The sequence below is a fragment of the Doryrhamphus excisus genome, linkage group LG15, assembly GCF_037039965.1.
Source record: "Doryrhamphus excisus strain RoL-2023G ecotype Guam linkage group LG15, RoL_Dexc_Guam_v1.1, whole genome shotgun sequence".
Lineage (NCBI taxonomy): Eukaryota > Metazoa > Chordata > Actinopteri > Syngnathiformes > Syngnathidae > Doryrhamphus > Doryrhamphus excisus.
The window spans coordinates 11,580,567-11,593,827 of NC_136371.1; positions in this window are offsets into that span (position 1 = coordinate 11,580,567).

A 13,261-nucleotide genomic window follows, 5' to 3' on the forward strand; every position below is an offset into this window, starting at 1 on the left:
GGGCTAATACTAGACTACTACTACTAGTAGTAGTAGTACTGATAGTAGTACTACTACTACTACTAGTAGAATAATGATGATAGTAATAATAATAGGCAATAGGCTAATTAATAATATAATAATGATTATTATATAATTGATCACTGTCCACTGGACAGAATGGTTGCAGAGTTTGAGCAGCGGTTTTGCAGTATAGATTGTGTGTACTTGTGTAAATTTAATGGTGGCCTAAAACAATTTAGTATCTCTACTAAAACTGTCTAAAAGTGGGGAAATTATATCCCGGTTCTTGTTCGTTATTTGTTTTTTTTTTTTTTTTTTGGAATGTCTACTAGATTCATTAATACCCTGTGCATCTGCAGGGGGCTAAGCCTCCCCTGTCCACAGAACCTAGTGACGCCCCTGGTCTGGACCATTACCAACATCTATGTCAGTGTTTCTTCCCTCACTAAAGTTCTGTGGAATTAGGCGATGTACTTTTAGAGTTGCAACTAAAACCATCATCTCCTCTCTTATGCTTTGCACTCGATGGCTGTAATTAATCTCATTGTGACTTGTGCGTAGTCCAGAATGTGTCACTCACGTTACTCTTTCATGATGTCTTCAGGCGCTCACATCTCGCAGTCCTTGTGGTGTGTTGAATGATTCAGGTGCCATACAAATTCTATTCATGGATGTAAATTGTTTATATTGCATTCCCTGCTGATGTTTTACTTGCAGTGGACGGTACGTCTGAATAGTCCTAGGAATAGAATAGGGCAAGCTGGTTAGGAAGGGGTCAAGGGCTTGCCCCCTTCCTGATTTCTTTGTTTTGTGTTTGTCACACTTAAATGTTTCAGATCATCAAATAAATGTAAATATTAGTCCATGGCAACACAACTGAACAGAAAATGCAGTTTTTAAATGAAACTTTTTATTATTAAGGGAGAAGAAAGTCCAAAGCTACATACATGGTGGTTGTGATTGTTGTCATTCAGCCACATTATCCTGGCTAAATTAATACAAGCCTGAATTCCTTTTGTTCAGCAGTGGTTTTGGAACTCTGCCATGCATTACCCAGCGTCTTTCTAATGCTGGATTGTGGAAGCAAGCAAGTGAGGCCTGAGGTTCTTTGGATGTTCTTGTGGGTGTCTTTTGAGACCTCTTGGGCGAGTCATCACTACAATCTTGGGGTCATTTTGGTTGCTTGGCCACTACTGGGAAGGTCCCCTACTGTTCCATGTTTTCGCCATTTGTGGATAATGTCTCTCACTGTGGTTGGCTGGAGTCCCAAAGCATTACAAATGACTTTATAACCTTTTCCAGACTGATAGATCTCCATTAATATCAGTTAAATTGTGGTTTACCAAGGGGGGCAATCACGTTTTCACAAGCCTTCTAAATACGGTTTTTAACATTTGTGGAACTGTCTAGACAGGCAATAACACCCTTGTAGTCGCCTTTACATTCATATTGAAAGAATCCATTTGAGATCCATACTCTTCCTTGTTTGTGGCAATGGACAGGAAGTGACGCCAGGGTTTCAGAGTTGACTTTTAGCTTGGAGTGGATTATAGCTGTTATTATTAGGATGATTGTGTCTGCTGTGAGATGATTCAAACCTCCAATAAGTGACCAAGTCTGGTGCTTGTGTATGACCATTAAAGCAACATTGCTGAGACCTAGTGACCAATGCAAATTTTACATAGCATCAAGTCTTTGAAGGCATCTTCTGGATGCTGAAATTTTAGCTCATTTAACCATTTTTATGCTTGACATTTTTAATATTGTGAGATACAACCATTTTCCGCATTTGTGCATATAACTTCACAAAAATTATCAGAGCACTTCCAAAAGGTTCAACATAATATCAAAGACTGATCTAAAAATGTTGGGTTATTATTGTGGGAATCAAAATGAGGGGGGCGGGGGGGCTGTGGTGCTTGGTGGAGGTCTGCGCTCCTGAATGCTTCTTCTCCAGCTTCAATATGATGTTGTGACAATCTGCTTTATTTGTCCACACTGACTGAGAGACCCACACATACACACACACACACAGACATACACACTCACTGTCTATCTGCACATCGATGAATAATATGGGCCTATCTGAAGTGGACTGCGGGGTACTTAAGTCTATCTACACCTAATTCAAGATATGTGAAATTGAAGGGAGATATGACGTGAGGGGCAGCGGGGGGAGGAGCGCCTGGAAGAGGACAAGAGCCAATAGGGGACAGACTGAGAATGAGACATCTTAGAAAAGCTTTCAGATTAATGTAGGAATGATAAATAGACGCATACAAGGACAGAGGATGTATGTGTTGTGTGTCTCAGGTGGTGTGTGTGTATGAGTGACTTTGAGGTGAAGTCCTTGGCACACAGATGCCCCTCTATTATCTGCCTGTCTTGTCTACTCAACCTGCTCTGCCTCAGGCCACTCACTACTTTAAAGAGCTGTCCAACGTGGGCCCTCGCACACACACACACACACACACGTACGGCGGCTTGGCATGGACCCACTTTGCGAACAGCTTGCAAAAGTAAGGTGACATTTCTCTGTATTTCTCTTTGCACATATACTGGACGTGTTGGGCTCAGATTCTTGTTGGATGTGTTTGTGCTGGCCTCCATTCGAGGCTTGAGCTTTGAAACTCTTAGAGGGGCCGGTTGGAGTTGCTCCCAATGAAAAGCCCCAAGAAGGTTGGGGCATACTTGTTACCGTCCGGTATGTACTACGTAGGGGTTCGCCCCTGAGGTGAGTCTCCTACCTTGTTGTTTGTGCCAATGAACGAAACAGCAGCTCAGAGTTGCCACCCTTTTTGAAGTGTGTGTGCGTGCATGCGTGTATGTGTGTGTGTGTGTGTGTTTGTGTGTGTGTGCGTCTCTATCGAACAATCAGCAGCACGCCTTGAAGACACAGCTGATAAGCGGCTCTCACCTTGAGATGCACACTGTATCCCAACACAGTAGCACACAAACACCGCCCCCCAACCTCCGTCTTTGAGTCTTTTTAATACAAGCTGGTTTTCTTTCTTTTTTATTAACTTTGGTGCTTTGCAGCGCTTGAATAGATTAATTAGAGAACACAAAGCAGATCTGACCTTTGGATCTACTCCAATTTCTCATTAGTAGCTTTGATTGAGAACTGGATTGGAGGCTCTTTACTCGAACTGAACTAGTGCTCAGACAGTGAATGGATGTGAGACTTCCTAATTTGCACCTCCAATGGAATTTATGACAACGCAGGCAAATAGTCTCTATTTTCTTCTCCTTCCGGTCCAGAAATGTGTCACACTTACAGTTTCAAGCGACTTGTCAAAAGAACTGAATGAGTGTCCTCCTAAGGGTCGCTGATATGTGGTGTGGCGTCCACTGACAGGTGGTTACACCAAAATAAACCTTTTTTCTGCAAGTCAGATTTTAAATATAATAAAATAATAATATGACAGCCGCTCTCCAGTCCTCGTGCCGCAGTGAGACGTTATCTCTGTTCTCCGGCAGATATCACTAACCTGAGCCATGGACGTATTTGGTCTGCCCTTTTAGCAGAGAATGACAGGTACCACCCAGGTTCTTTCATTCTATAAGCTGTGAGATAAGCCCATGAGTCCAAAGTTATGGTTTTTACACAAGCGACCGCAAGCAACGCTGGGAAGAGCGATTAGCGTCAAACAAAGGTTTAGTGAAGTCCAATCAATCTCTGAAGAGAAACTCTGTTGCTTTTTTCCTCCGGTACAATGCTGTTCAACTGATGTTGACGAGGGTATAGTACCCAGTGTGTTCTCAACACTGTTTTTATGCAGACGGAGGAGGTGGTAAGTACTCCAGAACCCGGAACACCTGTAGGAACTGCCAAGACTTGATCAACCTCCATTTCTGCAGAACAGCTTTAGATTGATGAGCATTTCCGTGGTCCCTTAAAGCATCCTTTTTGTATAGTCATGAAATTAGGAAAACAGAAACACGACACTTGTGCTGACGTCGCAAGCAAATAGAAAGACAAGAAGGTGAGGTATATTCATTGACATCATTAAATTATTTTATATTTAAAAAATAACAACATACGGTTTGGTCTTTGATGGACTCTTTGGAACGGATTAATAACGAAAACTGCACATCCGTCGTACGGCAGTAGTGTGTGTGTAGAGAAGATGTGAGCGCTAATTCAGTATCCGTCTGGCAGCGAGCCCGGTCTGTTTTCTCCCTGGGGAAGCAGAATGTCTTAAGACTGAGAGAAGGAGTGTCGCTCTGTCAATGTTTACTTCTTCCTCTCCACAGTAGAGGAGTGTGTTTGTCATGTTAGTTTTGCAAGCGCAGCATCCCATATTATCCCTATCAAATATATTTAGTGTTTTGGTTTTTACTCTCAAGGACACCTAATTGACAAGCTGTTTTTACTCAAATAAATATTAGCATTCGTAATGGCCGGCTGTATGCGTCTGAGAAAGTGCAGATTGTTTCCACATTACCTGTTAAGATGCACAATCACACGATGCCAAGTGAAGGGACTCCACATCTGTGGTTAAGGAGGGGCAACATGACCTTGGTCCAGCCTGTGGGGCTGCAGATGGAAGTGTGGCAGAGGGTTCTGGCACGAGGGCCTGCACTACACACACACGCTTACGTCCACTTTTGGGGTGACATTGTGCATTGTCTCAGCGGGGAGGGCGACGTTAGAAACAATGGCTGAGTTTGGGAGCACACACGTGGCAGCACAACTATCAAAGTTTGTGTATTGGAAAATTGGATAATTAAAAGAATAAAGGGAAGTTAGAACGCTGGCATCCAAAAATCTGTTGTTGTTTTTCCCCCACGTTAACAGATGTACATCATAGAGGAAATAAAAGCTGCCATTTGAAATTGTTCTGGTGACAGAAGAATCCATAAAAGGCCATTTGGTCTCACTAATTTGCAATATTTATGTGAGACAATTTCTTGGGAGCCCAAACAAGGGGGGAGTTGCCTGGCTGCATATGTCCCTCCAGATTGGGCCGGCGAGCTAAACAACAGCAGCTCCAGAGATGAGGCGGGGAGGAAGGGAAGCAGGGGAGGGTGCGCCGGCGAGAAGGGAACATTTGCGGGGCTACGACTCTTTGGAAGGCGAGCGCTGCTTGCCCACCTGTCTGCACGGCTGCCAGCTGCACGGCACGCACTCGTCGGCATGCGCAAGCATATGGCCGCTGATGTACGCGTAAAAATGTCAACGCACAAACACATAAACAAGCAGGGAGGAATGCCTGAAGACAGATTTTGTCAATGCAAGAAATGTCTGATTGAGGCGGTGTTCTCTTCATGGAACTGTTCTGGTGGCCATTTTTATATATACATTGTTGCCTTGGTTAACGTCCGCCCTGCTTACCTGTTTTTCGGTTAACATCCAAAATAATGGCCGCTTGCATTAGTTCACCCTTTACCTCGGCAGCCTGTAAGGCAGGGAAGTGGTCAAAACAACACGTCAAACAAGACATCCTCATCAACAATACTTGCCATCTGAAGAATAGCAATGCAATCACATGAGCTAATATTGTTAAAAACACGTTCTCTGGGTATTTATATACATTATATACATTCATTATATCTTTTTGTATATTGTGTATGTAGCTCAACACTGCGCTGTATGACCTCCTCAATCATCCTTGATGGAGCGTGTTGTTGCTTGAAAAAGCCTCCAGAATCAGAATCGCCTTTATTGTCATTGTATTGCATACAACAAAATTTGAATGGCCCAAGAATATGTACAGCACATGCGTTTCTAAGACCAAAGTAAGTAAGTAAGCTTTATTTGTATAGCGGGATGTACAGGAACATGTACAGGAAGTGTGTGTGTGTTTTCATGTTAACAAAGGAGCAGGGTTCCAAGTAGGAGCAGGGAATTAGACAGTAAGCGTCACAGCCAAAGGGATGTAAATGTGGTTCATTATTATCTTATTAGTAAGTGAATGTGTTGGGGTGGGGGGGGCATGCACACATACATGCATGCACATTAGCGTACCCCACATGCAAATACATTTAGTTAGCCAGCAGTGGATCTGTTCAGAAATATCTTCCAGATGAATAGGTGGTAATGACCGTGTAGTGGAACTGATTCCCTCCCATCATCCCCCACTTAACACCCCACCACCCCCCACGGTGCCCAACCCCTCCCACCTTTTTGTCGGGCTCAGGTGTGCAACACATGGTTCCTTCCTTTCTTTATTTTACCCACACTAAAATGTTTATTTCTGACCTCTGCGTTCTTTCTTGGCCACCAATCGTTCGCTTTATAATCTGCCGTGCCCTATTTGCACCCGGGGAGGGACAGCAGGGCTGTGCACGCAGTCCCCTCATGTTCACATTAAGGTCACACCTCCCGAAAAAGGAATCTTGACAATGCTCATCCAAATAGACTTCTTCTTTTCAGTGCCACCTCATTCAAACAGCCCCCACCCCCCATGGAAGATGAGACATAAATAACATCCTGAATAGTGACTATAGCTAAATGAGCAATCAGTTGAACCGAACAGAAAAGCTTCCACTTGCTGTTTGCACGTGTTCAGTATTTTTGCCTGGAGAGAACAAAAAAGTGTCATTTTGGGGTTGTAGCAATTTTCCTTTAATAACATTTTGTTGTGTTGAATATGGATGTATGCCTGTATGCTTGTTTTGCTGTCACACACACGCACGCAGGCCTGAACAGGGCGGGTCCAGGGGGACGGAGCCACTTGAAGGAGTGACTGCTTAATGAGCGGGAAAATCTGTTTTACCGCAGAATAGCAGCAATTAAAACAGACTGTGTTTACATTACACACGCACCAATTAAAGATGTGATTGACATCAACAAGGAAACCTCTCTGTGCCCTATTTATAGCGCTTATGACACCAAAACACAAAATAACAATGAAAGACCTTATGACACATTTACCCTTTTTTGACTTTTTTTTGCCACTGAAACCAGTAGTCTTCCGGTGACTTAAGCAGGAATTGACATTACTTTGACAATCCTTCCACACGGACTTACTCACGGAATACGTTGACATAGATAGTGATAGTCAATCGAAGGTTTGAGGTAGAAATGTATGCATATTTCTCCTTGTAGGACGGCCATATTTCTACCTCGAGGATTCATGCTGACTTAGTGCTGGGGTGGTTGCACATGTGTTGGTGCAAAAAGTTCTTGTCATCGGTGCATTGCGTGGCGCAGCACAGCGTGACCCACGCCTCGATCCCTCCCGCTCGGGATGGCCTCCTCATCCTCCTTGCATGTACTCCATCTTTTCACATCATGTTAAGAATGTGTTGAGTAATGAGCTGAGTTGTGGGTTTTTAGTGCCTTGCTCAGGCAGCACTCAGCAGTATCCTGGTGATGATTTGAACCCCACAACCAGCAGTGTAAATTGAAACACCTTCTAGATTGAGCCACTGCTGTCACACTTCACCGAAGAACAAAATAAATGACTGGTGAATGCACATTCCAATGCACAATTCCCATTCCTGCTTATAACAATTCACCGTTTTTCTCTTCAAGTTGGAAATAATGTGGCGCTCGTTGGTGTAGGACCGCAGCGCATGCAAACACACACAAACTCCCAGGTGTAGTCCTGCAGGGATTATGTGCTAGTGCGTTTCCTGATAAAGAGTCTGTGTTTGAGTTTGGGATCGGTGCAGGATATACAAGTGGGATCAGCACAACTGGGGGGGTGAGGGGGGGTAGATAAAGACATTGTACTTCCACAAAAGCTGCATTTTGTGAAATGTGTACAATTTTTGTTTATGTGATGCACACCTTCCTGATTTATGGTGGTGTGGTTTTGCCTGCTTAGACTCTTTGTGTGCATGTACATGTACATGTACGTGTGTGTGTGTGTGTGTGTGTGTGTGAGAGGCATGAGAGGGAGGGATGCATGTGTTTGACTTTGGGATCAGAGTGGAGAGTGATGTGTGAACAGCACTCCATAAAACACACAGATTATCAGGTCAGCGCACACCAACACACTTTAAAACTGAAATTAACAAAAGATGATACACAAAAACAGACACATATTATATATAATATTTCTAATGGTAATAATTCAATAAAAAAAGAAAAGGGATCAATAGTAATAATATAACACACATATAATGGTGCTTTGACTAATTTGGATTGGAAACATAAACATAAAAAACTACTTTCTTTAAATCAGGAGTATCTTAGTAGCTTAGTAAGTGTAGCCTGGGGGCCATTTGCAGTCCATGGAAATTAAGTTGGGGAAAAGTTCTAATGTTATACGAATAAAGTCCTAATATTAACAGAAAAAACGTATGACGATTATTTAAGAAGAAAAAAAAATAAAGAAAACATCCCCAAACAACAAAAGAGCAAAGTTCATACTTATTCACTTTTTCATATTACAAAGCTGAAATGTATATATCTTCTTAACATCTGCAAGTGAGGCTTTACAGAATGTCATTGGAAATTTGCACCTTTCATTTTCAGTATGTGGCCTTCTGTGGGAAAGGTTTGGACACCCGTGGTTTAAATTAAAAGTATAAACACAGATTGATTCCCTAGTGTGCTAAATGTCGCCACTCACTGGTCACTATTTGCAACTGCAGCACGCGCTCCACCATACATTAGCAAAGCATGATTGTTTTTGAAAGCCGTGCATCCGACGACAGACTTAACTTTTTCACTTTCAGTCTATAATTCACTTTCAAAGGTGGAAGTTAAAGTTTTACATTTCTGCTATTCATTCCAGGTTGGATTATTGTTACTAACATTGGCACAATGTTGCATTTTCCCTGCTTTAAAAACAACACACAGCCGACATATGCAAATGACTGCTGCAGTTGGTCCAAACAAAGCGTCTAGTCAATGAGTTTTGAATGGGGAAGAGACGCATCCAACACTGGCCAGGGGTTTCTATCAGTGCGAAGATGGGAGTGACGTGGCAGATGAGAAGGACTTTGAGAGACGGCGGCGATGGCATCGCTTTAGACGCTCGATACCGCAACTGAATTGGCGGTGAAGGTGGAAAGAGGAGGGGGCGCGAAAGGCCAGAGCGCTGGAAGGTCAGCCAGCCAGCTCAAACGGAAGACATTTGCTGCTCCAACAAGACCGTATGTGCACGCTCGCATATCCACAACATCTGAGGCAGTGTCTTTGCTGGAATAATTGCACAAGCGAGCACATCTGGTGCACTTTGAGATGGCTTGGTGCAGCAGCGGTGGGAGCTGTCCACTGGCCTTATCAAACTGGAGTTTTCATTGCGGGTTTTGTGGCCGAGCACTCTAGAAATGAACTAGCAACAGTCGTAATACCTAATTTAATAGAGTAAATGAGCCATAAGATGTGGTGTGTGTCGCTATGAGATGTGAGTGGCAGGCGGACAGGAAGTGACATCAGGGGTCCAGAATTGAGTTTCGGCTTGGCGTGGTTTACGGCCGCAGCAGTCACCGGTGTATTCATGAGGGATTCGTGTGGCTGTTGTGACATAAAAGCCTGGAATTTCGGTGATCAAGTCTGATGTTTGTGTCTCACTGAATGGTAAAGTAACATTACTGACACTTGACCGGTGTGGAAGACAACATATCCTTCCAATGCATCTTCAGAAAGCCTTACGTTTGCATTTTAGTTTATTTAGCCATTTTTATGCTTCATTAAAGCAAAGATTAGTTTCGATATCCACATATTTCACCCTGAAAACAGCATTATTATTCATTTAAAACTGCAAAATTCAAACTGTGACGTGGTGAGCGACATCATTGAAAAAAGGGGGGCTGCCAGGACAAAAATCCCATTGAGCCCTCCCTGGGTCACCACAGCTAACCGACCCATTAAAAGCTGTTGTTAACCTGAGTTAGACGCATGTTTTGGAATAATAAAAACACATGGGACACAAAACATATGTCGGGGGCTGGGATTCAACCACATGTTCTCTGTCTTGAAAGGCAGCAGCTGTACCATTACACCACCAGGCACTGACAGGTGAGTCGCTGCATTTTGTAGTTTTATTTACTTTCTCCTTCTTTTGACTGACTCGATGCACTGTAGCCCTTGGCAGTGATGCACATGCTTTGAACATTTGCCAATAATGCGCCCCCTTGTGCAAAATGGGGCCCCAAGCACTGTAGGGACGGGCAGCTCTGCTGGTAACGGTAACAACGTCACTGGATAACGTGCTTACTCCCACTGTCTTGTTGTCATGGTGATGAATACATTGAGACATCTCACTGCTGTCTGTCCGGCATGAAACCAATCAATAATTAGAATAATAATACGAATAATGGCATCATACCAGAAGTGCAACCAAGATCTGTTGCATGGAGACTGGTGGGGTGGCTGTGGGGCCAGCCCCTCCAGAAAGGCCCGGGAGGCATCTTAAAGTGCAACCATTAGGCAGCCACTTGTGTAGGTGTTCTTGCAAGAAATCTTGTCAGGCAGATACCAGCCATCTAATTAGACACACACACTTACCAGAGTGTGTGTGTGTGTGTGCATGTTAATCATGACCCAAGGCCCAACCTGCTGTTGAGAACAGTAACTTGTGACTTAATGCCTTTGTTCACCCTGGAACATCTGGCTTTGACCGAAGGCAGTGTGTGTGTGCGCGTCTATGACTGTGTGAAATGGTCTCAAAGAATATGTGTGTGTGTGTGCGTGTGTGTGTGTGTGTGTGCGCGCTGATGCGAGCGCAACGAGGACTAAGGCGCAAGGAGTTGATCATCGTCGTGGAAACCTCTGAGGGAAAAAGGCCTCGAAGCCCCTTCTGTCAGCTGGGCTCCGTACCGCTTCCCCTCGACTGCACACACACACACACACACACATATAGGGTCCCTCTGGTGCACCAGATTAGGGTCTGAGTGAGTGTGAGCAGAACAATACCCCAGTGTGTGTTTGCGGAGCCGTGGCTAATTGTGTTCATTTGCTGCTTAACTTGAGACAGCAAGGCCACTGAAGGTGTGTGTCTGTGTGTGTGTGTGTGTGTGGTTGTGTATGTGTGAGGCCATGCAGGTAATCCTCGTGTTTGTTGGCAAGTTGTGTGTCGATGTGAGAGTTTAAGAGGGCGCTAATTTCACTCTGTGCATCTGCACATTACACACTGACATGAACTTGATCATGTTCTTGGAAGCACACACACACACACACACATTTAGACATTCACACGCTTGGATTCACTCCATCCCACTTGGAGGAAATTAGATGACCACTTGGCTCCATCCTCAGTAGCTTCAGCTCACCGCAAGTTCACAGAGCGATGCTGAGTCAAGTTGAGGCAGCCGAGCGTCCTTAAAAAAAACAACAACAACAATACGGGGATTGTCGTGCCAAAGTCCCAGCGAGACTCTCCCATGCGGTGGCAGCGGATCGATGGCAAATAATGTCATCTTAGAAGGTCACACCTGGACCTTTAGGCCGTGTCGATATGAAAACCGCATGCACACTCGCTCGTGTGAGATCAACATAATGAAATCTTAATAAACACTGATCACATTTCTAATGATAAAATGGCTTGCATTCAGACACACAAGGCAACACGCACACGGCGCTGCAGGCTTCGCCGCATTCGCCCTCCCCACCTACCTTTACCCGCCGCTAAGAGGCCCCTCCCCGCCTGCACCAAGGGCAGGAGAAAATAAACAACCAAAGAGACAAACAGCGAGAGCCACTTAGAGCCACTTAAAGCCAAGGCTCCTTCCCACAGCGAAGCACTTGCCCAGGGCGAGCTTTGTCTGCTCGCCACGACAGGAGGCCGAGACTGCCGCCGAGGAGGGAGGACTGCCTCTGTGCTGGTGTGCAAGACTTCCACTCAGGGTGTTGCCGCAGCTCCACGCCTTTAGGAGACGAGAACTTCCACACTTAGCAAGATTAGAGTCTTGTGAGCGGAGATGCACGTCTCACCTTCCAACACAAAGGTTCCTTATTTTAAGAGACAAATTGGAAATGAAGCAGGTGGACAGTTGGAGGTGGCTACTTTGCATCCCTCGTTTTTCCTCTTCTTGCCGCTTGTTTAGTGTTCTTTTATTATTCCCCATTATTCTCTCACTCTGCCTCCCTCCGCCTCCATTTTATGTCCCCCCCTGGCTGTGAACCTAAAGGTCATCTCTCCCCTGAGAGTTCTGTTTACCTGTGCTGCTCCCTTCGTTTTGACATTCACCTACTTGGAGACAGAAGGAGAGAAAAGGAAGAACAGTTTTCCAGAAATCTTACAGAAAATTCCCATATTTTCTTTCATTGTCTAGAAAATGCCTTTTATATTCAGATGCAAATGTTGACCTTTTGAGCTCTTGTGAATATCTCGCATGACAACTTAAGGTTCCACTATTAGGCCATTTGCCGGATGTCCAACAGTAACCTGCAGCCGCTGCTCAGGGCCGTCTTGACAACGGCATCCAGAAAATATCCTTTCATTGTAAGAATTGTGTATCTAAACCAGAGATTTTAGGTTTCTGGGAAGCTGAAGACCTACCTATTCTGCTCCCACCATTTTACGTCCAAATAGTTTTCTGATATGAGTCATCGCTCTGACCTCTAAAAAGTCTGAGTCCATGGTTCTCACCTAAAAAAGGATGGACTTTCATCTCGGGGTGGGGATGAGATTCTGCCCAATGTGGAACAGTTTGAGTACGGAGAGCATGGAACTCAGGTGGATTGGTGTGAACATCGCAAAGCTCTCAATTTACCGGTCTACGTTCCTACCCTCACCGATGGTCACGAAAGGACAAGGTCAAGATCACTGTCATCTCGGAGAAACTTGGACTTGAGCACTGAGAAGAGCCAGATGATGGCCCGTGCGTCTGCCTCCTGAACGCCTTCCTGGGAGATGTTCAGGGTACAGACTGCTAGGAGACGTCGGGGACGTCAAGCGACTGATTGTGATTTTCCAATTTCCTGCAAAGGAAAATAAATGACTGATGAAGACAGCAGAGGCTTTCCATCCTGTGTAGAATCCACAAGACTCAGTGGTCTGTGTGTATTTTTAACTTGAATGTGATGCGTGCTGATGGAGTACCAAATCCCTACAGGGCAACACAACCCCGGGGGCTGGGTCGCCCAGCTTGAGGACAGTGGTCAAATAGACAAATCTCAGCCACTGCACCACGGAGGCCTGCCCAGGACCATTAGTATCCATTACCAGGACATTCAGACAAAGCACACACACAAACACACTGAGACGAGCAGATGAATGTAATAGAAAAGGTTCTGGTGGAGGGAAGGTCCCAGCCTGTATTGTATCCGAGCTCCACAGAAGAATCAGTTCTGAATAATAATAATACATTTGCATTTTAGTGCTCTGGAGTGTGTTCTAACATTGTAAGAATG